The sequence below is a fragment of the Pleurodeles waltl genome, chromosome 8 (assembly GCF_031143425.1).
Source record: "Pleurodeles waltl isolate 20211129_DDA chromosome 8, aPleWal1.hap1.20221129, whole genome shotgun sequence".
In the NCBI taxonomy this organism is placed as follows: Eukaryota; Metazoa; Chordata; class Amphibia; order Caudata; family Salamandridae; genus Pleurodeles; species Pleurodeles waltl.
The window spans coordinates 538,619,123-538,642,546 of NC_090447.1; the positions used below are offsets into that span (position 1 = coordinate 538,619,123).

Genomic DNA, 23,424 nt, shown 5'->3' on the forward strand with positions numbered 1-23,424 from the left:
TATACAGTGGGTGGGTTGCCCACTGTACCATCCTGGGGAGTGCAAAGCCACAGTCTCTCAAGTGGATGACAGTGTCCACTGGTTCTGGAGGGGGACTGGTGCCCAGAGTGCTTCGTGCAGCCCTGCCCGACACAGATGCGGCACTGCCCCTTCCGCCAATGGGCCAGCGGTGCTTGAGACGGCGGTGCCCAGTTCAGCGGTGCTTGTTTGAAAGGGCCCAGTTCAGCGGTGCTTGTTTGAAAGGGCCCTGCTTGAGACGCCGGTGCCATGTTCAGCGGTGCTTGAGACGGCGGTGTCCAGTTCAGCGGTGCTTGAGACGGCGGTGCCCTGTTCAGCGGTGCTTGAGACGGCGGTGCCCAGTTCAGCGGTGCTTGAGACGGCGGTGCCCAGTTCAGCGGTGCTTGAGACGGCGGTGCCCAGTTCAGCGGTGCTTGAGACGGCGGTGCCCAGTTCAGCGGTGCTTGAGACGGCGGTGCCCTGTTCAGCGGTGCTTGTTTGAAAGGGCCCAGTTCAGCGGTGCTTGTTTGAAAGGGCCCAGTTCAGCGGTTCCGGCCCAGGCATGGGTGTCACTCGCCACCTGACATGTGGCTGGCGGGCCTTCCTGCCCATCTGTCCGTTGGCTTGCGGGGCCCTCCTGGGCTGCCGTACCGGGCCTCTGGGTGTCCTCCTGCACACCTGGGAGGGGGTTGGTGGGGCACTCCTGGGCAGCTGGCCTGCTGCCGGACTTGTCGGGCGTGCTGCCCTTCCCACCCTTCCCTGGTCGTCTGTGGCCCTTTGACACCTTTGGCGGTGTGCCAGGTGGCACCCCACTTCCAGACGGAGCCAGGGTAGGGATTTTGGTCCCTGGTGTCTGTGGCCTCTCGCGCCGGGCACTGCTAATTTTTGGGTGCTTTTCCGGGGGTGGGCTGGCCGTGCCTTGGCTCCTAGCCGGAGTAGCTGCCCTTGAGGGTGGGGGACTCCACAGTCCTTGGACAACAGTCCTGATAGGTCCTGGTTTGGTGGTGGCTGAGGTGCTGATTGCAGTCTTATGAGATGGACGGGGTGGGGAGTTGTAGGAAAGAGGTCAAGTTTGGAAAAGAAAAGCAATTTGGAAAGAGAGGGACGGGTAGGTGTAGTGGGTATGGGAGTGGAGGAAGAGGATGTGGTTGTAGGAGTGTGAAGTCTGGTGTCTTTGGGTGCAGGTGCTTGGGCTGGAGGCTGTCGTGAGGTGGATGGGTGTTGGGTGGGTGGCTGCTTGCGTTTGTGTGGTTTGGAAGAGGGGGTGACAGACACACTGGGAGAGGACACGGGACGTGTAAATGGTAGTGGGGGTGGTGACTGCACGTGTGCGGAGTGTTCTGGTGGGTGTGCTGGTGATGGACGTAGTGGCTGAAGATGTTGTGCATGTAAGTGTGAGTGGAGACGTCACAGGGAGGGAGGAGGGAGACGAGGAGGAGGGGGACACAGTGGAGGCAGTGGCTGTTGGTATGTCTGCATGTGGATGTTGCTTGTGTGAATGCTTGTGTGATGTGTGGTGCTTATGTCTGGATGAGCTTCCCTTGGGTGTTGAGGTGTGTGCAGGCTGGTCTGATGGTGTGTCTGGGATAGGCAGAGGTACTGGGGATTGGGTCTGGGTGGAGGAAGTTGGAGGGGGGAGGCTAGAGACAGGGACAATTGCTGCCGTCAGTTCTGAGGCCAGAGCGTTGAACGATCGCTGATGGGCAGCCTGACCCGAATGAATGCCCTCCAGGTATGCATTACTCCGGTGCACCTCCCTTTCTACACCCTGGATGGCATTCAAAAGGGTAGACTGCCCAACAATGATGGTCCTCAGGAGGTCAATGACCTCCTCACTGAGGGCAGCAGGGGTGACTGGGGCAGGGCCTGAGGTGCCTGGGGCGAAGGAGATGCCCACCTTCTTGGGTGAGCGGGCACGGGGCGAAGGCTGAGGGGCTGCTGGGAGGGCAGTGCTGGTGCGCTGGGTGGCGGCTGTACCTGTTGTTGGGGGGGGCACGGATGTTGCCTCCACCACAAGGGAGCTCCCTTCAGAGGACGAGTCGCTGCCACTGACATCAGCACGAGTCCCCGCTGTGGAGCTCCCCTCGACCTCCGTCTCACTGGTGAAATCCGAGTCAGTTGCATGGCCCGCCATGGCCATGTGAGATGCAGCTCCCTCGTGCTCCGATGCCACTTCTCCTCCGCCTAATGATGCTGATGCACACATGAACAGGAAGACCACAAAAAAGGGGGGGGGAGAAATAAAGACATGTTGAGTGCATGGATTACCGCTACCGTTGGCGGACAAGACGGACACAGAAGCCCCCTGCACTACGCCGCGCACTTGGGGTCCACTACACAATCCGTGGGACATGGCCTACAAGCCTATGGACGACAACTGCACACATAGATGACACAGGGCCATGGATACCTGAACTTGGCACCCTACAGAGGTGGGGGGCGGGGGCACAGGGCCATGCCTTACGGAGGGGCCTAGCCTACAGAAATCGCCCTGGCCTAGGGAGACCCACAGCCCTCCTCCCCCACCCAGACACCTCCACTGCACGCAAAGTCACCAGAATGAGAGTGTACTCAACCCCTTGTGTCTGCTGTGATGTCCTCACGTGCCCATCCAAATCGGGGTAGGCCACTGCCAGGATCCGGGACATCAGGGGGGTCAATTGACGACTGGCACCCCTCCTACGTTGGGAGGCCATCCCCAGCAGAGCCTCCGCCGTCTTCCTGCTCCCGCGGCGGATGTCCTCCCACCTCTTCCGGCAGTGGGTGCCCCGTCTGTTGTGGACCCCCAGGGTCCGGACGTCCTTGGCAATGGCACGCCAAATCATGATGTTCTGGTGGGCGCTGACCTATGTGACATGTACAGGGAGAGAAAAATTGTCATCACCTTCTGCATGCTCGATGTGAGTGGCCCCCCCATCCCCACCCTTGCCATGTGGCACATGCTCTCATCTGTCGTCTGATGCATGCCTCAATCGCTCCCCTCCCCACCATCTTTCATCCACCCGACTCAACCCAGGCATTGCCCACAAAGCATGCTCCCAGTGTACTTACCTGTTGGTCTGGAGGACCGTAGAGTAGCGCATACTGGGGGAGGACCCCATCCACGAGTTTCTACAATTCTTCAGAAGTGAAGGCAGGGGCCCTTTCCCCAGTCGCAGCAGCCATTGTCTCTTCCAGACCGAGGTCACAGCAGCACTTGCAGTGTAGGTCCTCTCCTGTGGAAGATCAGGTATCGAGTGATTAAGCTGATAGAAAATGGCGGTCACGCCCGCGGCGGTGCGTACCGCGACCGCCGGCGCACATCGTCATTGGCTCCTGAAACCCATAGGTTTCAATGTAAACCAATGCGGCTTTGTGCCGCGGTCTTCGACCGCCTACCGCCACGGTGTGCCACGCCAGCGCATTGACCTCACATCCCATTGTCACACTTCACAGGTCAGGCAGCCGCCATTTCAAGGGCCCACATGGCTTAATTTCTACTGCGTCACACATAACTAGGCCTTTCCTCAACACTCATACACACCATTCAATGCATAGTGAATCGTGTTGTGTGCAAACTGTGGGAACGTACCTGTGGGTTGATTGACTCTGTGCTCGCTGTTGTCCTTCCTAGGCACCGTCCGCTGGGCAATGCGAGGAGATGGAGGAATCTTCCTGTGTACAGACCGCTGGTGGACCTGTCGACAATGGAGGAACGACATGTCATTCTGACATACAGGCTTGTCCGAGCCACTATACATGAACTGTGTGCCCAGCTAGAGGCAGACCTGATGTCACCCATCCGCCAACCCACAGGGATCCCCCCTCTAGTGCAGGTGCTGTCAGTACTCCATTTCTTAGCAAGTGGGTCATTTCAAACAACAGTGGCCATATCATCAGGGATGTCTCAACCTATGTTTTCCAAGGTTTTGTCCAGAGTGTTGTCTGCCCTGCTCAAACACATGCGGAGCTACATCGTTTTCCCTGAGGTGGGGGATTTGCCTACAGTGAAGGGTGATTTCTATGCCCTTGGACATATCCCCAACATCATAGGTGCCATTGATGGGACCCATGTGGCTTTGGTACCCCCCAGAGAAAGTGAACAGGTGTACAGGAACAGGAAAAGTTATCATTCGATGAATGTACAGATGGTCTGTTTGGCAGACCAGTACATCTCACATGTTAATGCCAAGTTCGTTGGCTCTGTGCATGACGCCTACATCCTGCGGAATAGCAGCATCCCGTATGTGATGGGTCAACTCCAGAGGCACCGGGTGTGGCTATTAGGGGACTCTGGTTACCCCAACCTGTCCTGGCTATTGACCCCAGTGAGGAATCCCAGGACCAGGGCAGAGGAACGCTACAATGAGGCCCATGGGCAGACTAGGAGGGTGATCGAGCGAACCTTTGGCCTCCTGAAGGCCAGGTTCCGGTGCTTCCATATGACAGGTGGATCCCTAATGTACTCACCAAAGAAGGTGTGCCAGATCATCGTGGCCTGCTGTATGCTTCACAACCTGGCTTTGCGCCGCCAGGTGCCTTTTCTGCAGGAGGATGGTCCAGATGGTGGTGTTGTAGCAGCTGTGGAGCCTGTGGAGAGTGAATAAGAGGAAGCCGAAGAGGATGACCTAGTCAACAGGAAAACAGTAATAGAGCAATACTTTCAGTGACACACAGGTAAGAGTACACACCGGCATATTACATTTAATTAAAGACTCCTACCTCTCTACTGTCTGACTTTTTCCCCCAGTGTATGGTAACTGTGTTGGGACTTTCCCTTCTGTTTTCAGAGCTGTGGGCCCCACTGCGTGACATCTGCTTAGTTTCCCCATGGACTACAGCTGTGTGACAGCGGTTTGTTGGCATCACAATGTGAAGAAAAACTTTTCCACTGTCATGTCTAATACATTTGTTAAAATCACAGACAGACTCCAGATTGTTTATGTGCAATAAGTGTGTTTATTCAAGTGCTCTAATTTGGATGGGTGGTTGCAAATCGGTGAGGGGTGATGGTGGAGGATTGTCCATGGCAGAGTCCAGACTATCAGGTTTACAGGTGCATTGTCCAAATGCCTGTGGGAAGTGGAGCAGGGGCAGTTTAAGGTTGGACAGGGTGACAATGTGGGACAGTGGGATGACAATCAGGGTGGTATCCTTTGCTGGCGGGGGTCTTGACATGTTACTCTGTCTTCTTCCTGGATCTCAGGGCCCGCTTGCGGGGTGGTTCTCCTTCTGCAGGGGGTGGGGTTCTGGTGGCCTGTTGGTCTTGTGTCGGGGCCTCCTGTCCACTAGCGCCGGCGGAGGTGGTAGCCAGTTCTTGGTCCATGCTAGTGACAGGGGCCCTTTGAGGTGCCACAGTGTTCCGCAATGTGGTGATTAACTCATTCAGGGCCACTACGATGGTACCCATTGCGGAACTGATGTTTCTGAGTTCCTCCCTGAACCCCATATACTGTTGCTCCTGCAGAAGCTGGATTTCCTGAAACTTGGCCAGGACCGTCACCATCGTCTCCTGGGAGTGGTGGTATGCTCCCATGATGGAGGAGAGGGCCTCGTGGAGAGTGGGCTCCCTTGGCCTGTCCCCCTCCTGTCGCACAGCAGCCCTCCCAGTTCCCCTGATTCCCTGGGCCTCTGTCCCCTGGACCGTGTGCCCGCTACCACTGCCCCCAGGTCCCTGTTGTTGTTGGGGTGGTGGGTTAACCTGGGTGCCCTGTAGTGGTGGACACACCTCTGATTGACGTGTCCCGGGGACAGAGGTATGGGCCCGCTGGGTGGGTGCTGTGCTGGTGTTCCCAGAGGGGGGAAGGTCTGCTGTGGACTGTGACTGTCTGAGGGGAACTGACTGTCCCGAGGTCCCCGATGGACCGGGCTGGTCATCAAGATCCAGGGAGACAGAGCTGCTGTCATCACTGTGGGCCTCTTCTGGGGGTGGAGTGGACATTTGTGGACCCTACTGCGCGGTGACCTGGCGTTCGGGTCCTGCAGGGGTATAAAAGTATGGTTATTGCTTCTGTGTGTGCCAATGGCGTGCAATGGGTGGGTGCCCGTGAACCCCAGTGCTGACATTCCTTTGTGGGGGCTGTTGTGACGGTGTTTTGGGGGGGGGGGGTGATGGGTATGTGCATTGGGCATGCTCTGGTGATGGGTGTCCATGCTTTGGGGCTGCATGCAGGGCTAAGGTTTGGGATGGGTGGGTTGTGATGGTGAGACATTTGCAAGGGGTAGTTGTGAAGGGGGTGAGGGTGGGGGTATGAGTTGGCATGCAGGTGGGGTAGGGGGATGAAGTAGTGAAGATGAGACTTACCAGAGTCCATTCCTCCAGATACTCCAGCGAGGCCCTCAGGATGCAGGATGTTCAAAACTTGCTCCTCCCATGTTGTAAATTCGGGGGGAGGAGGTGGGGGTCCGCCGCCAGTCCGCTGTACCGCGATGTTGTGCCTTGATACCATGGAACGCACCTTCCCCCGTAGGTCGTTCCACCTCTTCCTGATGTCATCCCGATTTCTTGGGTGCTGTCCCACAGCGTTGACCCTGTCCACTATTCTGCTCCATAGCTCCATCTTCCTGGCAATGGTGGTGTGCTGCACCTGTGTCCCGAACACCTGGGGCTCTACTCGTACGATTTCCTCCACCATGACCCTGAGTTCATCATCTGAGAACCTGGGGTGTCTTTGAGGTGCCATGGGGTGGTGTGGATGATGTGTGGGGTGGAGTTTGTAGTGATAGGTGGGGTGCTATTTAGTGGTGTGTTGTGTGAGGTGCGTGGAAGTTCTGTGGGTATTGGTATTGTGTGCCTGTGGATGTTTGTTAGTTGACTGTGGTGTCTCTCTCTGGTCTTCGTTCAGAATTTTTGGCCGTAGGGGTTTGTGGGTGATGTGGGTGTGTGTTTTATATTGTATTGGGTGTGTGGGAGTGGTGTGTGTATGTGTATCAGGTGTGTGTATTTCGAATTGTCCAATGTGGTAGTGTTTTGTAGGAGTATGTGTATTTCGACCGCAGCGGTGTGTACCGCCAATAGAATACCGCGGTTGAAAGACCGCCGCGTGGATTCGTGGGTCGTAATGGCATGGGCGTATTTCTGTTGGCGTGACGGTGGAGGTTTGGTCATCGCCAGTTTATCGCTGACCTTTGGTGTGGCGGACTTTTGTGGATGGCGGTATTTTGGCGGTTTGCCTAGTGTGGGTCAGAATGACCGTGGCGGTGTTATGGCAGTCTTCTGTCTGGCGGTAAGCGCCTTTTACCGCCGAGGTTGGAATGACCCCCTAAATGTGCCCATGACACAAAGAATGATGGTGACCTAAACTGAGATCAAAGGACCAAAAGGAAAATTACAAATTTATATATTAGTGGAGAACAGGGCAGCACAAGCAAATAGTTATTGAATTATGGGCATAATTTTCACATCTTCCAAAACACCTGTCCCTGAAGGCAAGGACAGAACTGCATATATTGTCTGTCCACCCTACAAAAAATAGTGCAAATATGACATTACTTATAGTCTTTTAAGGTAAAACACTCCACACTATCAAACAATTATGAAGCAGTCATCAAGATCTGTGGTAAGGACCCATACATACAGCGATCAACATTAGTGAAGACCTTTATCATGACACATCATTAGATGATTTCAGGCAAGACATGAACACCACAAGGCAACTAAGGGTCCTGTATATATTGCACTAATTCTGGAAATTTAAGAACAGGATTTGGAGCATGCAGCCCAGGGAAAATGCATTCCAGGGAACCATGAAGATTAATGTCCTAGAAAAGCCCAGTTCACAGTTAGAGGTGGTATTCTTCTCACCCAAACAGCTGTTTTCTGTCAAACCCAATACGTCACTCTGACTGGGCATCATACCTGCAGCTGTCCTACAGCAAGTTCAAAATGAACTACTAAATCAGTTTTGTCATTTAGATATGAGAGGGTTCCACTCATCAGGGCCTTATAACTGAGGCAACAGATCTTGAAAATAATGCGTTTTCTGACCAGCAGCCAGTGCAAAAAGCTCAAATTAAGCACAGACAGGGAACCTGGTGGAAGATTGCAAACCAGATGATTGGCCGTATTCTGCACTACCTGGAGATTGGCTGGTAAGGTGTCATTAGTAGCCATGAGCAAGGCATTTCAGTGATCTAGTCAGTTTATAACCGGGGTCTGAAGCAAGGTTTTCCTTACAGCAGATGGTAACCAGGGGCCAATTTTCCGCAGTAGTCGCATGGTGGAGAAGAAGGCACCACAGATTGCAGACACATAGACCCTCATTATGACATTGGGGGTAAATCCCACTTACCGCCATGCTGACTGCTGCCAACATACCGCTGCGGATATCAGTTCACCATATTATGACACACACACACCAATCCATCACTATTCAGCCACATACACAATTCCGCCACACCAAAGGTCAGTGATAAAATGGCAGTATCCACACCCACACCGTTATGCCAACAGAACTATGCCCACCACATTATGACCCACGAATCACCACAGCGGACATTCAATGGCGGTAAACTATTGGCCTCACATACCGCCGCGCTCAAAATACACACAGGGTCAGTTTAAATAACACACACCTGACACCCATACACACCACACCCACCTACTCACACCACTATAAAACACACACCCACAATACCCACAACCCTTTACGACTACAAACAATTGCCACCAGAGAGAGACAGCAAGACCATTCACACAACCAGAGCCACACACTACTCACACCTATACACCACTCACGTACCCCACATCACACACTCCAACACATTACCCTACACACCCTCACCTACACACCTCACACAACACCCGTGGCACCACAAAGACACCCCAGATTCTCAGAGGATGAGCTAAGGGTCATGGTGGAGGAAATCATCAGGGTAGAGCCTCAGCTATTTGGAGCACAGGTGCAGCAGATATCGATTGCTAGGAATATGGAGCTATGGCGGAGAATCGTGGACAGGGTCAACGCCGTGGGACAGCACCCAAGAACTAGGGATGACATCAGGAAGAGGTGGAACAACCTACGGGGATGGTACGTTCCATTGCAGCAAGACACCAACTCGCTGTAAAGAGGACTGGCAGTGGACCCCCACCTCCTCCCCCACAACTAACAGCATGGGAGGAGCAAGTCTTGACAATCATGCATCCTGAGGGCCTGGCCAGAGTAGGAGGAGGACTGGACTCTGGTAAGTCAACTCTCTACTTCTATCACCCCCACCTGCATGCCATCACAACTCCTCATCCACGCTCACAAGGCTCTCCACGACGCAGGCCCTGCCTACCTCAACAGCATCTCAGCTTCCACGTACCCACCAGCCAGCTCCGCTCTGCCAACCTCACCCTCGCCACCATCCCCCGCATCTATCGTACCACAACCGGTGGCAGATCCTTCTCCCACCTCGCCGCCAAAACCTGGGACTCCTTCCCTGTTAACTTACACTTGACCCAGGACCTCCTGACCTTCAGGAAACGATTCAAGACCTGGCTATTCGAGCAGTAGCAGCCCAGCACCTTGAGACCCTAACGGTGAGTAGCGCGCTTAACAAGTGATTGATTGATTGATTGATTGATTGATCAGCTAGCCCACCACATACCAACTTACACAAGTGAAAGCTGCCAGGGCAACTACAACCAAAGAGGGCAAGCCACTGATGCACAATATGTCACACACAGAAACAATAACACATCATCTACATCCCCACAGGTATCCCAGCTAATGTCACCGGAGAGGAGGTGCAAGCATTATCCAGTCCCCCAACTGAAGAGACCCACAGTGATTTCAGCACCTCTGGTCGCCTGGATCTGGTCGACCAACCTGGCCCATCAGGGACCTCTGGACAGTTGGTTACCCAAGCCCAGTCACAGAGAACCACAGAGCCTCCCCCATCTGGAAACACCACCACAGGACTCACCCAGCGTACCCACACCTCTGTCCACAGGACAAGTCAATCAGCAGTGTGTCCACCTCTACAGGGACCCCATGCCACACCTCATATCCAAGACAATCAGGGACCTGGGGTCAGTGGCAGTAGGCGCACGGTTCAGGGGACAGAGGCACAGGACACAGGGAAACTAGGAGGACTGCTGTGTGCCAGGGGGATGACAGGCCCAGGGAACCGACTCTCCAGGAGGCACTTGCAGAGATCCTGGAAGCATGCCAACATTCCCAGGATATGAAGGGCCAGATCCTGGACAATGTGCAGGAGAACAGGCGGCTAAAGGAGGGACAGTACCAGGGAATCAGGGAGGACTTGCAGGCCATTAACACCATCCTAGTCTCCATAGCAGGGGTGCTGGCAGACATGGCCAATATTATGAGGGAGGTAGTATCACACCAGCGGGCCCCTGCCACTAGCCAGACATCGAAACTGTCTTCCACCTCCGCTGCCGCTAGTGGCCAGGAGGCCCCACAACAGGACTCACAGGCCACCAGCACCCTTCCCCCTGTAGAATGAGAACCACCCGCAAAGGTTCCCTGTGATCCAGGCAGAAGCCAGAGACTATGGCCAAGACCCCCACCAGGAAATGAGACTCTCCTGATTGTCACCCTTGTGTCCGACTCTGTTACCCTGTCCACCTTGAACTGCCATTGCTCCCCTTTCTATCTCCCCATGGACAATGCACCTGTGCTACAGACTGGAACTATACCCTAGAATTTCCTCCGTCATCACCCCATCCAATTGCACTTGCCCCTCAATATATTAGCACTTCAATAAACACCCTTGGAAAAAATAGAAGTATTTCAAATTTTTTAGTATATATACGTTTAACCATGTACAAACATTGCAATTCAACTGTACAGTAAATGAGCACATATTAAAGACTTGTAGTTGGCTGCAGGGATCACACCAGGAGCTATTGTGAGGCACCAACATCTGTAAAATGAATTGCCAAAGGGTACAGTAAGCAAGCATAGAAGTGGGAAATAACAGCATGCCAGTGCCAAAGAATTTCAAAATAATGACAATGAAATGTGAAGTAATACTGTCTTAACTGTGTGTCATTGGAAATATTGTCTGATCACTGCTGTTCTGTTGTCCTCATCCTCATTCTCTGCTTCATCATCCTCAATGTCCACAGGGTCCACTGTTGGCACACAGGCATCTCCAGCCTCTTCCTCCTGCAGAAAAGGCACATGGCATCTCAGATTAAGGTTGTGCTACATGCAGCATGCCACTATTATTTGGCAGACCTTCTTGGGTGAGTAGCACAGGGATCCAACTGTTAGATGGAGGCACCGAAACCTGGCCTTCAGGAGGCCAAAGTTTCTTTCTATGATCCTTCTGGTTCGCCCATGTGCCTCATTGTAAAGTTCTTCTGCCCTTGTCCTGGCATTCCTCACAGGGGTCAGTAGCCATGAGAGGTTGGGGTAACCGGAGTCACCTGCAAAAATTGAGGGACAACATTTAGCCACACACTATCCCATATGGCCCACACCATACCAATACATCAACATATACTGGGTGGGGACTAGGGCTCACCTATTAGCCATACCCTGTGCCTCTGTAGTTGGGCCATCACACTGGGGATGCTGCTATTCCTCAGGACGAAGGCATCATGCACTGACCCTGGGAAAATACAATGTAGCTGCACATGTGTTTATTCACGGCAGACAACACTCTTTTCAGCACTATTGATAACATTGGCTGTGACATTCCTGATGCCAAGCCCACTTTCACTTGGAAAGAACCAGTTGCCAGGAAATGGAGCACTGATTGAACTTGCAGAAGAAGGAGGATCCCAGTGGGGTGACGGATAGCAGATATCTAGTCAGGCTTCAATTGGGCACACAGCTCTGTGACTGTGGCCCTGTCAAGTCTATAGTATTATGTGCCTGTCCTCCATTGTTGCCAAGTACACCAGGGGTCTGTACACAAGGGTATGTCTCCATCTCCTATTCATCCACAGAGGTAGCAATCTAAGGGACAAAAAAGTGAGGAGCGGTCACAAACTGAACAATGGTGCAACAACAGTACGATGCATGCTGTCAAATTGTAATTTGTCAGTGAGAATTGTCCTGTATGTCCAAATTTAAACAGTCCTGCAGTAATTATCCAGGGTTTGCCTCCCCCCCCCCCTGAAATGGCGTCAGCCTGACCTGTGTGGAGGGACAGGTGGAAGTGCGGTTATTCTGCTGACGTTGTGCACCATTGCGGCAGGCGGTCAGGAACCGCCTAGCAATTCCTCATTGGTTAACATTGGGCCCTATGGGTTACAGTGGCCAATGGTGATGTACGCCAACTGTGACGGTATGCTCTGCCGTGGACGTGACTGCCATTTTCTATCTGATTGGCAAGGGTCCAGAAGGGATAATCCTGCTACCTAGCTCGTAGGAATCCACTACTGGTCAAGGCTGCGTGGGTCCCAGGTGTGCTGGATATGCCGGTGTGTGCCCCCCCATGTCTTGGTGGCTAGCAATATCACTGGTAGTGCAATGCATAGTGTGTAGGCCTGTACCCTGTGTGTGAGGGTGCTGTGTACGCCAACGGTGGTGTTGGTGCAGCCATTGGCCAAGTGTATTCTTTGTCTCTTTCCCCACTTTTTGTTTTGTCACCCTGTCTTTATGTGCATTAGCATCATCTGGCAGAGGAGCAGAGTCACCAGCAACGGAGGGAGCTGCATCCCACAGGACCCAGGAGGTAGAGTCCACCAATGGTGAGGGCACCAGTGGGACGGAGGGCGAGGGGAGCACCACGGCGGAGACTGGAGGTAACAGTTCTGGCACAGATACTGTCAAAGCCCAGCTCACCTGAGTCCTTGTTCAGTTCTGATGGAGGTTGAAGACAATCCGACCCCACCCTGAAACTGCTTGTTCCAGCACACTAGTTTTTAAAACAGTGCACTAAGAACAGAAGCTCAAGGGAAGGGGGGAAGTGGATAAAATAAAATAAAGAGACAACAGCGTTCTTGCGTTTCCACTGTTGAAGTGCTGCACAAATCTGCGGCCCTCTCTGACTTCTGTAGAAACTGGTGCCTAATGAAACATAAACAAAGAACAGATAAGTACATCCTATTCCTAACTGGGTTCCTGACTATCCCTTTATTTATTAGAAATGTTCTTCTAAAAGTACCTCTTGGATCCTGGTCTCTAGTTTCCAGGTTTGGAATGTGTTACTGCTCTGGGATGTGCTTTCTATTACTCTAAAGCTTCTAAAACATTAAACAAATACCGTTATCAGAATTACCAGTATCAAACATTCATCTTAATATAACTAAAGCCTAAATTGCCAATAGCAGACTCACTTTTCCCATATTTCCAGAATCTTTTATAAAACAAATACTGTACTTTTACGTCAAAATACAGCATGTGATTTGTGCAAGTCTTTGATTTACTGTTTGCCTTGCTGTTAATGGTTTCCACGGTTCGATTCTTAAAAGTTCCATAAAAAAATGTTTGCTTCACAAAGTTCCGCAAAGTATTCTTGTAACAAAGAGTTTGAATCACAATGTTCGTGGAAGGTATCTTGTTTCAAATTGTCTATACATGAATCCAGAAATTGTTGTCAAAGTTCTTTCAGGTAATAAAAGTTTTGCACTTACTTTTTGCTGGCAAGAGATACTGATCAGTCTAACCTTGTCTTCTTTCTCTTTTGCAGGTTGCTTGTAGGAGAGAGGCTGAGGCAAGGAGGAACCGGAAACCGGAAGAAGGAAGAGCCAGCAGCTGCACCCATTGAAGCCAATGAAAGTCTGTAGAGAGCAGGAGTGCCAGCGCCGAGGGATCTGTCCTCAGGTAAGCGGGAGGTAGACGAGCACAAGCACTGGGTGAGGCTCGGGGGCTGCCTTTTATAGACAGGGCTGGGTGTGGTCCTCACATGCTGCACATGTTCTTGAAAGGTGTGCAGAGCTGGGTGTGGTTTGAAGAGCTGGGTGTGGTCCTCACATGCTGCACATGTTCTTGAAAGGTGTGCAGAGTTTCAGTTATTATGCAAATGAGTTAAATTAACACATGGCCTAGAGAGGAGTGTTTTAAAGAAGCCTTGGTAAAAGCAAGGCCCAATGTGTAAACAAAACAGCACATTAAACAACATACACAGAAGCCTGGGGGGGGGGAAGGTGAGATAACAAGAAAGGCTTTCAATAGTAAGTTTAAAAGGGAGCTATTACAGAACCCACTAGTGCAGTGAGAGGGGACATGCTCTTTGCTGTGCACAAACCCTAACAGATACCTCCTCCGATGGAAGCTACCTGGTGGTGGCGGACACCTCTGTGATCACCCCAGCTACAGGTACAGCCGCCACCCCTGTATCAGCACCGCCCTCCCAGCAGCCCCTCATTGAGTTGCCCGGGCCTGCCCACCCAGGAGGGTGGGCATCTCCTTCTTCGCCCCATGCACCTCAGGCACTGCCCCAGGTAGCCCTGCTGCCCTGAGTGAGGAGACTATTGACCTCCTGAGATCCATCTCTGTAGGGCAGTCAATCATTGTAAATGCCATCCAGGGCTGGCAGCTCAGATGCAACAGACTAATGCATTCCTGGAGGGCATTCAGACTGGCTTGGATGCCCAACAGAGATCAATCCAGGTTCTGGCCTCCTCTCTGATGGCAGTCATTGTCCCTGTTTCCACCCTCCCCCTCCAACTTTCTCTTCCCAGTCCCATTCCCCTCAACCCCAACCTATCCCAAGCACACAGGCAGACAAGCATGCACACAAGACAACGCACAGGCAAACACAAGCACCACACATCATCCCACCAGCACTCACACAAACACCATCCAGATGCAGACATACCAACATCCACAATTTCCACTTTGTCCCCCTCCTCCTCCTCCACCTCCCTGCCAGTTCCGTCTACACTCACACCTGCATGCACTACATCCTCATCCACCACCAGCATCACCACCACACCTAGCAGAACACACACCTCACTGGCAGACACCGCCACAACAGCCGTGCACACGTCCCCTGTGTCCTCTCCCACTGTGTCTGTTCACCCTCCTAAAGTACACAAACGCAAGCATTCAGACACCCAACAGCCATCCACCTCACAACAGCATCCAGCCCATGCACCTGCACCCAAAATCAGCAGACAGACACCTCCTGCAACCATTCCATCTTCCTCCACTCCCAAACCTTCTCCCTCTTCCCACCCCAAAGCTTTTCCTATCAACCATTGACCTCTTCCCTACCCCTCCCCCCGTCATACACGTATGGCCAGGGTGGCAAAATCCCAGCCAAGCACCTCAGCCACCCAGTCCATGGGCCCAGTAGTCACCACACCCACTTGTGGTGAGAAAGGATCCAGGGCACATGTCCTGCGGGTGAAGGAGACTGCATCAGGCAGCCTCAAGGGAATGGAGCCTGCCCCCGTTGCTGCAAGGAAGACAAGGAGCCTGCCCCAGCTGCTGCAAGGAAGACCAAGGAGCCTGCCCCAGCTGCTGCAAGGAAGACCAAGTAGCCTGCCCCAGCTGCTGCAAGGAAGACCAAGTAGCCTGCCCCAGCTGCTGCAAGGAAGAGCAAGGAGCCAGCACCAGCAGGCAGGGGGGCCTGGGGCAGGAACTGTGACAGCGCACCCACCACCAACCCTGGTTGTGCAGCCATCCGAGGCTGCAGGGGATGGGCTAGAGCCTCCCTCCACCAGCAGCACCGCCACCTCCAGTGGGCAGCTGTCTGAGGCTGCATGGGATGGGCTGGAGCCTCCCCCCACCAGCGACTGCAGCAGCACCACTACCACCACTGAGCAGCCATCACAGCCGGCGGACGGTGTGTAGTCCTGCCTCCACGGGCTGCTGTGCGGCCTGCCCCCTGTAAATCCAGTGGGTATGACACCCACCTGAGAGACTGTGACCTTGCACTCCCCAGGATCAAGATCACAGGGCACAATGCCCCCTCCAGAACCAGTGGGAATGTCACCCACCAACCCCAGCCTCCCCAGGATCAAACATTTTATATAATTGTGATATCTAATAACTGTCTCATTGGATATATTTTTCTCACCTTATGTTTTAGCCAATAACAGAAGTTTAGCAAGTCTAATTTAATGTTGGGGAATTAGACTTTTGGGGGCATTTGTTCTTACTTTCCTGGGTTCCAGAGACTTTACTTTGTGCTTTTGGTGTGATCTGTCACTTTGACACTTCATGCTTTGCCAGTTGGTCTACTGATATTCTGGGGTTTTATTATTTTCTGAGTTTACTATGTCTGTTCAATACTGAATTATTGCTCTGATGGTTTAGTAATCTCATAGTCCAAATTCTAAACCATCCCCTTACCTCGTTCCTGTTCTGATGCTGATGCTGCTGTCCCCCTGATGAAGTCATAATTTGATTGCTAAGGATAGGTAATTGTATAGATCTGTGTATTGTTTGTATTTTGTTTTTCAGGTACCAACTGTTACTGTTTTAATACTGCTGCTTATTCTGATAGCACCAGATCTAGATGTTTTCTAAATTTGTGTTACTAAATCATTTACATGAAGCCCAACATGTTATTACTAATTAGTGGTTAGTAAGTGGTTAGTAAGGTGTTACTCTCATACTCATGAATGGTCATTGACTCTTTTCGTTTGTTGATTCAATGTATTCAATTTCTCTTGCTCAAATTCTATTGCTATGGTTTCTTGTATTCTCTATTGAAATAATAATTCTTACAGCTTTGATCAAGCTTAGTTTCATTCCTCGACTCAATCAGCCTTTATTGTTTCTTCACATGTATCAATTGAACTTGAGTATTATATTAGTGACTTTAGCATTTAGCATTGCTAATATAGGGAAATAAACATTTTAACTTGATGCTTCAGACGTTTTCTTTAAAGCGGATTTGGTTAATTTCATCGACCTATAGAATGAAATCTGCTATCTAGTGTGTTGTGACTGAAATATAGGTGAGATTTCAGCTTTAACATTTTTGGTAGCAGAATTTGATGGTTAGTATCCCTCTAAATGACGTCAGAGGTTGTGTAAATGGATTTGATTGTGTTGATTATTGTTTGAAGTTGTTGTATAATATGGACACATTTTCTCCAATGTGTCCCTAAACGCCCGAGGTGACTTTCCCCAGTCCTTGGAGTCTGCCTATGTTTGTGGAGAATGTTCTCAGAGTTCTGTTCTTATAATGAATGGAGTAGATTATGCGCTTGCACAGCGATAGCTAATTTACAAGTGATTGAGTTGTTTGTGAGATTTTTGGGGAGTTGGCATTCTCCAAATGTTGTTGAAGGAGTCGGCGTACTCTGAAGTGTGAGAGTAGGGAAGTCGGCAAACTTCACATGTGTGTGGCTCTTGGTGCTCAAAAAATTGTCCATGTGGTTGTTGGTATATGGACCTCACAGGGTAGGTCTAAGACTCCAGAGTATATTAAAAGTGTATTGAGAGACTTGGTTTTTGTTGCAATTTGTCTATTTAGTAGGCCAATCGGGCGTGGTTGGCAAGTCGAGTTTGTGAGTTGAGTCGAGTGTTCGGTCTTTTCGACTGAGATTTGGTGAGTCCTATGTGCACCAGGACAGTATCCAATGATCAGTTGAGAGTAAAATTTGTGAATCGAATTTTGCATGCAAATCTGGGGAACTGAGAAAGAAGAATACCTGCAAGAGCGAAAGCCGTCAGTGAAATTCCATAAGGTTCCTGAAGTGATTGTATTACCCTACCTGTAGTAAATAGATATATTTGTTTTAATATTGATTTTAATGAAGTGCACATGTGAGAAAACAGGGCTGATTGCTGAGGCCCCTTAACTTTTTGCCCCCATTTTTCACATTTTGCTGGTGTTTTACTGACTCTGATGGTACCCAGAGTACTGCTAACCAGTCCCAGGACCTGTGCTCTGTGTAAAGCGGATATGCAAATTAGGCTAATTATAATTGGCAATATTAACCTACCTATAAGTCACTAGTATATGGCAGGGTATGTAGGTTTTAGGGACCCGGCCTAGGTAGTGTACCGTGTAAGTTTAAAGGCAGGCCTGCCTTGCTGGCTGCTTTTAAACTAAAGTTATATGAAAATTCGACTTTGGAATTAAAAGTACTTCCAAATTCCTAAACTACCTTATTTGTACATATAGGTCACCTCTAAGGTGTGCCCTATGTGCCCCTAGGGTTGGGTGCCATGTAACTATAAGCAGGGACCTTATAAAAATAGTTTTATAAGCCCTGGTGAGGTAAAACAGCCAAATTTATTTTTTCCCTCACTGTAGTGACTGGCTTCCATAGGCTAAAATGGGGAGATGTTACTTTAAATATTTTAACAAAGTCCCCTTAGGTATCACATACCTCAATTTTGGCATCAAATTAAATGTTACAATAAATCCCCCAACTTACAATTGTTGGATTTAATATAACTTGTTCAGGTAAAGAGTTTTAAACTCTACCTAAAATCTTGCCAACTTTAGTTCTGTAGTGCCCTGCTCTGATTGGCCAGCCTCTTGTAGCCTGGTTGCCTTGATGAGTTGTGAAGTGGCCTGGGCTGAACACAAAGGAATATGTCTGTGGGAGGAAAACTACCTCAGCAGATGAGGAAGCAGGAAAGGGGAGGGTTGCCAAAATGGTCTTCAAAGACAGGGAAGGACATTTGGAGTAGCTCAACACCTCCCTCACATCATGCAACCCCAGACAATTAGATACCCTCTTGTTTAGATTAGGAGATGGCATGGGAGGGGGGTGTTTAGGATTTTTAGCTACACCAGTGGGTGGGCTCAGCCAGATGTAACTTCCAAAAATCAGTTTCAGCCATGATGGATTTTTGAAGAATGTTACTACCTGGGGATTGATTTTTGCCACTCTTCCCAGGCAGTGGGCATCCCAAGGGGAAGGACCCTGCATCTGATTAGAGAACCAGGACCCCCTGTTTTTCACCCAGGACCAAGGATAAATATGGCAGAGCTGCACCCACACCTCAGTTCCCCACCGGATCCCTACAAAGAAGAACATCAGAAGAAGGACTGCCCTGCTGAACCCCTGACCTGCACCTGGACACTGCACTTTGAAAGACTGCACCAGCTTGTCAACATCAGGGCAGTACGCGCTCTACAGGCGACTAAAATGCAAAAACCCAACCTTTATGCAAGGACCTAATTCATGCATTGTATTTATATGCAGTATGTTAACCTTTTGCATTGCAGACTTTAACCTTGAAAAACACTATTAGTGATGAGTGCAATAACTGTTCATTTGCAATGTATTGCTGCAGGCTTACTGAGTGTGTTAGGGTGTGGTCCCTTTCTAGGACCTTCTAGAAGCTTTCCCTGCAGCATGACTGGGTGTGGTTTGTGGGCTGGGCCAGACTCTATATAAGGGAGCCAGCCCAGCTCCACGTGCTCACTATTCAGAGGTCCCGGTGCAGAGCAGCAGCAACTTCCTGAGCTCTTGTTCCGGAGGCCTACTTTGACCTTGCCAGGGCTTGCCCTTCATTGTATTGGTGATCCTTGAACAGGGCGGTAAGACAGAGGTCGAGCAGGGCCCCCGACCCCGTTTTCAAAGGCATTCGAGTTTTTGGGCCTAGTTTTCATGTTGAAAGATTATCCCTTGTGTGTGTGAATGTGCTCGTAGGTTCTGAAATGCACATGTTGGCATTTGACTTTTGAGGTTTGGGTCGGCAACAGTGTGCGTGACCATTTCTTGACATTTGCATATTGACTTTTGAATTGGCAAGACGCGCGATTCATTCCTTGCATTTAATTCTTGATACTCATTGTGCGCTACCATTTCTTGGCATTTGCATGGTGGCAGTCGAATCGGCAAGACGCGCAATTCATTCCTTGCATTTAACTCTTGGTAATCATTGTGCGCGACCATTTCTTGGCATTTGCATGGTGGCATTCGAATCAGCAAGACGGGTGATTCATTCCTTGCATTTAACTTTTGATAATAATTGTGAGCGACCATTTCTTGGCATTTGCATGGTGGCATTCGAATCGGCAAGACGCGCAATTCATTCCTAGCATTTAACCCTTGAAAATCATTGTGCGCTACCATTTCCTGGAATTTGCATGGTGACATTTGAATCGGTAAGACGCGTGATTCATTCCTAGTATTTAACCCTTGATAATCATTGTGCGCTACCATTTCCTGGCATTTGCATGGTGGCATTCGAATCATCAAGAAGCGCGATTCATTTTCCGCATTCAAACCTTGATGTTCAGATTGCTTACAGAGTGCGCGATCATTTCATGGCATTCGCATATTCTTGTTGGAATCGGCAAGACGTGCAATTCATTCCCGCATTCAAATCTTGATGTTCAGATCGCTTACAGTGTGCACAACCATTTCATGGCATTTGCATATACTTGTTGAAATCAACAATGTGCGTGATTCATTTCCCGCATTTAAGCCTAGGTGTTCAGATCGCTTACAGTGAGCGCAATCATTTCATGGCAATTAAAACTTTGATGTGGAGTGTTTCCTGAAGTGCACACAACTATCCAGGGCTTTTGAATTTTCTGCAAAGGTGTTAAAATTCAAGGCGTTACTTTGTATGTGCATATTAAGTCCTTAGTACAATTCCTATTGTTTTCCAGGGAATGTTCAGATTACTTCTTGTCCTCATGTAGAAAGACAATGTTTGTTCTGGAAATATAATTCTAGAAGTTCTTATATTCCTAGACAATACCTGACATTTCATGAAAAGTTCATATGAAAAGTTGTATTAACCATTCTTGATTCCTTCCCAGGTACCCAGACCTCTTGAGGCCTAGTTATAGTCCTTTCTTAGGTTATCCATGGTTACAGTATGACAATGCTTAGAATCATAGTCTAGTGAAAAGCAATGTGATAAAATCTTTATATTGTGTGGTTTAACCTTTTGCTTCCTACAGGTCTCCTTCCCAGCTGTTCCCATCCTAATCCCCTTTTCCCTCTCTCTCAGGCTCTGTGATTATTCTATCAGAGTTTTGGTTTGTCTAGTGGTGGACATGTTGGGAATGTGCGCAGACCCTGAGGATCTGGTCTCCCTCACAGAATAGTGACCCCACAAATTAATTATCCTCCTGGTTTGCATGTGTTCTCAGCATGGCCACATTGGACGAGCTAGTCAAGGTTTTCACGCAGCTCCAAGCAGAGGTAGTGTTATCAAAGGATATAGCAGCCAGCCTAGCTGAGAGAGTGAGTCAGTTGCAGGAAAGGGTAAAAAAGAAGGAACAAAGTCCTTTGGGTGTGTCTTGGCCTGGTCCTTCTTCTCAAGCTTCTGGAGGTAATCCTCCTATGAACATTTCCCTCAACGTTACTTCAGCCATTCCCCTAGCTCCTCCAGAACGTTTCTCAGGCGATCCCCTGAAAGCGCAATCTTTCCTGGTTCAAGTGGAATTACATTTTACCTGCTGACCACACACTTTCCCTGATGCCAAATCCAGGGTGGCCGTCTTGTTATCATACCTGACTGGTGACGCAGCCACCTGGGCAATTCCTCTTGTGCGTAAAGACAGTCCCCTACTTTACAATTGGAGAAATTTTGTTCGCGAGTTTGAACGAGTGTTTGATCGTAGAACTGTGACATTGTCGGCAGATCGTGAACTATTAGACTTGCGACAAGGTAACCAAGCGCTAGTGTCTTACTTAGCTAACTTTAATCGGCTGGTAGCCGAGACATCCTGGCCTGAAGAAAAGCAAGCGGCCTTGTTCTACAAAGGACTCAAGGATGAGTTAAAGGACATCCTTGCTCAAATAGACCCGCAGCCTACAGATTGTCGAGATTTAATAAACCTTGTTTTGAGACTGGATCATCGCTTAGCAGAACGAAGGGGAACACGCAAAAAGACTGAGAAATATTCCTGGGGTGTCCACGATAATGGAGACTCAAGAACCCAGAAAGAAAGAACTCCAGAACCTATGGAAATCGGAACAATCAGGAGGCCTTTGACCAAAGATGAGAAGGACCTACGTAGAAAGAATGGACAATGTATTTATTGCGGGTGCAAGGGTCATTTAGCCAAAGAGTGTCCAATCAAACCAAAGAGCAAACTAGGTCCTTTCCAGAAACTTGCAACCAATGCAAAAGTCGAGCCGGAAAACTAAATCACCCAGATGTAAAGAAGGGTTGCTCTTGGGTGTTACCGTGGACCCGTCACAGTCTAGACATCTCAAGCTGGGCATAAAAGTTCAAGTAAAGAAAAATAACTATTTCAAGAAGGCCCTCGTATATTCTGGGGCTACCGGGAACTTTGTTGATGCCCAATTGGTTCGTGCATAGGGGAATCCCATGTACTGAGAAAAAGACTCCAGAAATAATACAAACAGTAGATGGAAAACTCTTCAATGGAGGCCCGGTAACTCTTCAGACTGTCCCCTTGTCGGTGATCTGTGAGGGGGGGAATCAAAGAACCAAACATAAAGAGAAACACATCTTTGACGTGATCCATACTCCTCAGTATGGAATTATCCTTGGCTTACCCTGGTTAGCTCATCACAATCCTGAGATTAACTGGGAAGAACGGAAAGTCGTGTACCCTTCCGCCCTATGCAATACAAAATGCTTGCCTCCTCATAGACCTTATGACTGCCAAATTGATCTAACTCAAGGTGCGATACTCCCCAGTTGTCGTGTATACGCCTTTTCAGAACATGAAAATCAACACTTACGAAAGTACCTAGATCAATTCTTAGAGAATGGCTTCATCCGCCCTTCCAAGTCTCCTGCAGCCTCTCCTTTGTTTTTTGTCCTTAAGGCGAATGGGGATCTTCGAGCCTGTATTGACTATAGGGGTTTGAACAATGTCACAATCAAGAACAAATACCCCTTGCCCCTGATTCCTGTCTTGTTGGACCAAGTGAAAAAAGCAAAAATCTACACTAAGCTCAATCTACGATGTGCTTACCATTTAGTCTGAATGAGAGAAGGCGATGAATGGAAAACTGCGTTTAAGACAAGATATGATCACTTTGAATATACCGTCATGCTTTTGGCCTGTGCAATGCTCCAGCAGCATTTAAATTTTTCCTGAATGACGTTCTTAGAGAGTATCTCAACATATTTCCAATAATCTATATCGATGACATTTTGATCTACTCTGACAATGAAACCGAACATCTACAACATGTCAAGAAAATTCTTACAGCTCTCCGAAAGCATCATTTATATTGCAAACTAACCAAGTGCGAGTTTCATGTTACCACAGTTGAGTTTTTAGTTGTCATCCTTACCCCTCAAGGTATGGTCATGGCACAAAAGAAAGTACAAGCTGTATCTAATTGGACCACTCCAAAGACTGTTCAAGATGTGCAATGTTTCCTGGGGTTTGCAAACTTTTATCGCAGGTTTATAAACCATTTCTCTCAAACAGTGGCCCCAATCACCAACTTATTGAGAAAGAAAGAAAAATGTGTATGGTCTCCAGAAGCTGACCAAGCCTTTTCAACTTTGAAAGAAGCTTTTTCCACCGCCCCAGTCTTGACTCACCCTGATATGGATCGTCCATTCATAGTGGAAGCCGATGCCTCAGATGTTTCAATTTGTGCAGCCTTGTCACAACGAAGTAAAGACACTGGCCAACTTCATCCTGTAGCCTACATGTCTCGAAAGCTGAACAAAG

At 49.5% G+C, this 23,424-nt stretch overlaps 1 protein-coding gene across 4 annotated transcripts in view; it reads left to right on the top strand.

The window, feature by feature from the left end:
* MBNL2 (muscleblind like splicing regulator 2) overlaps positions 1 to 23,424 on the top strand; it is a 563,412-nt gene that overhangs the window by 12,287 nt on the left and 527,701 nt on the right. The window lies entirely within an intron of this gene.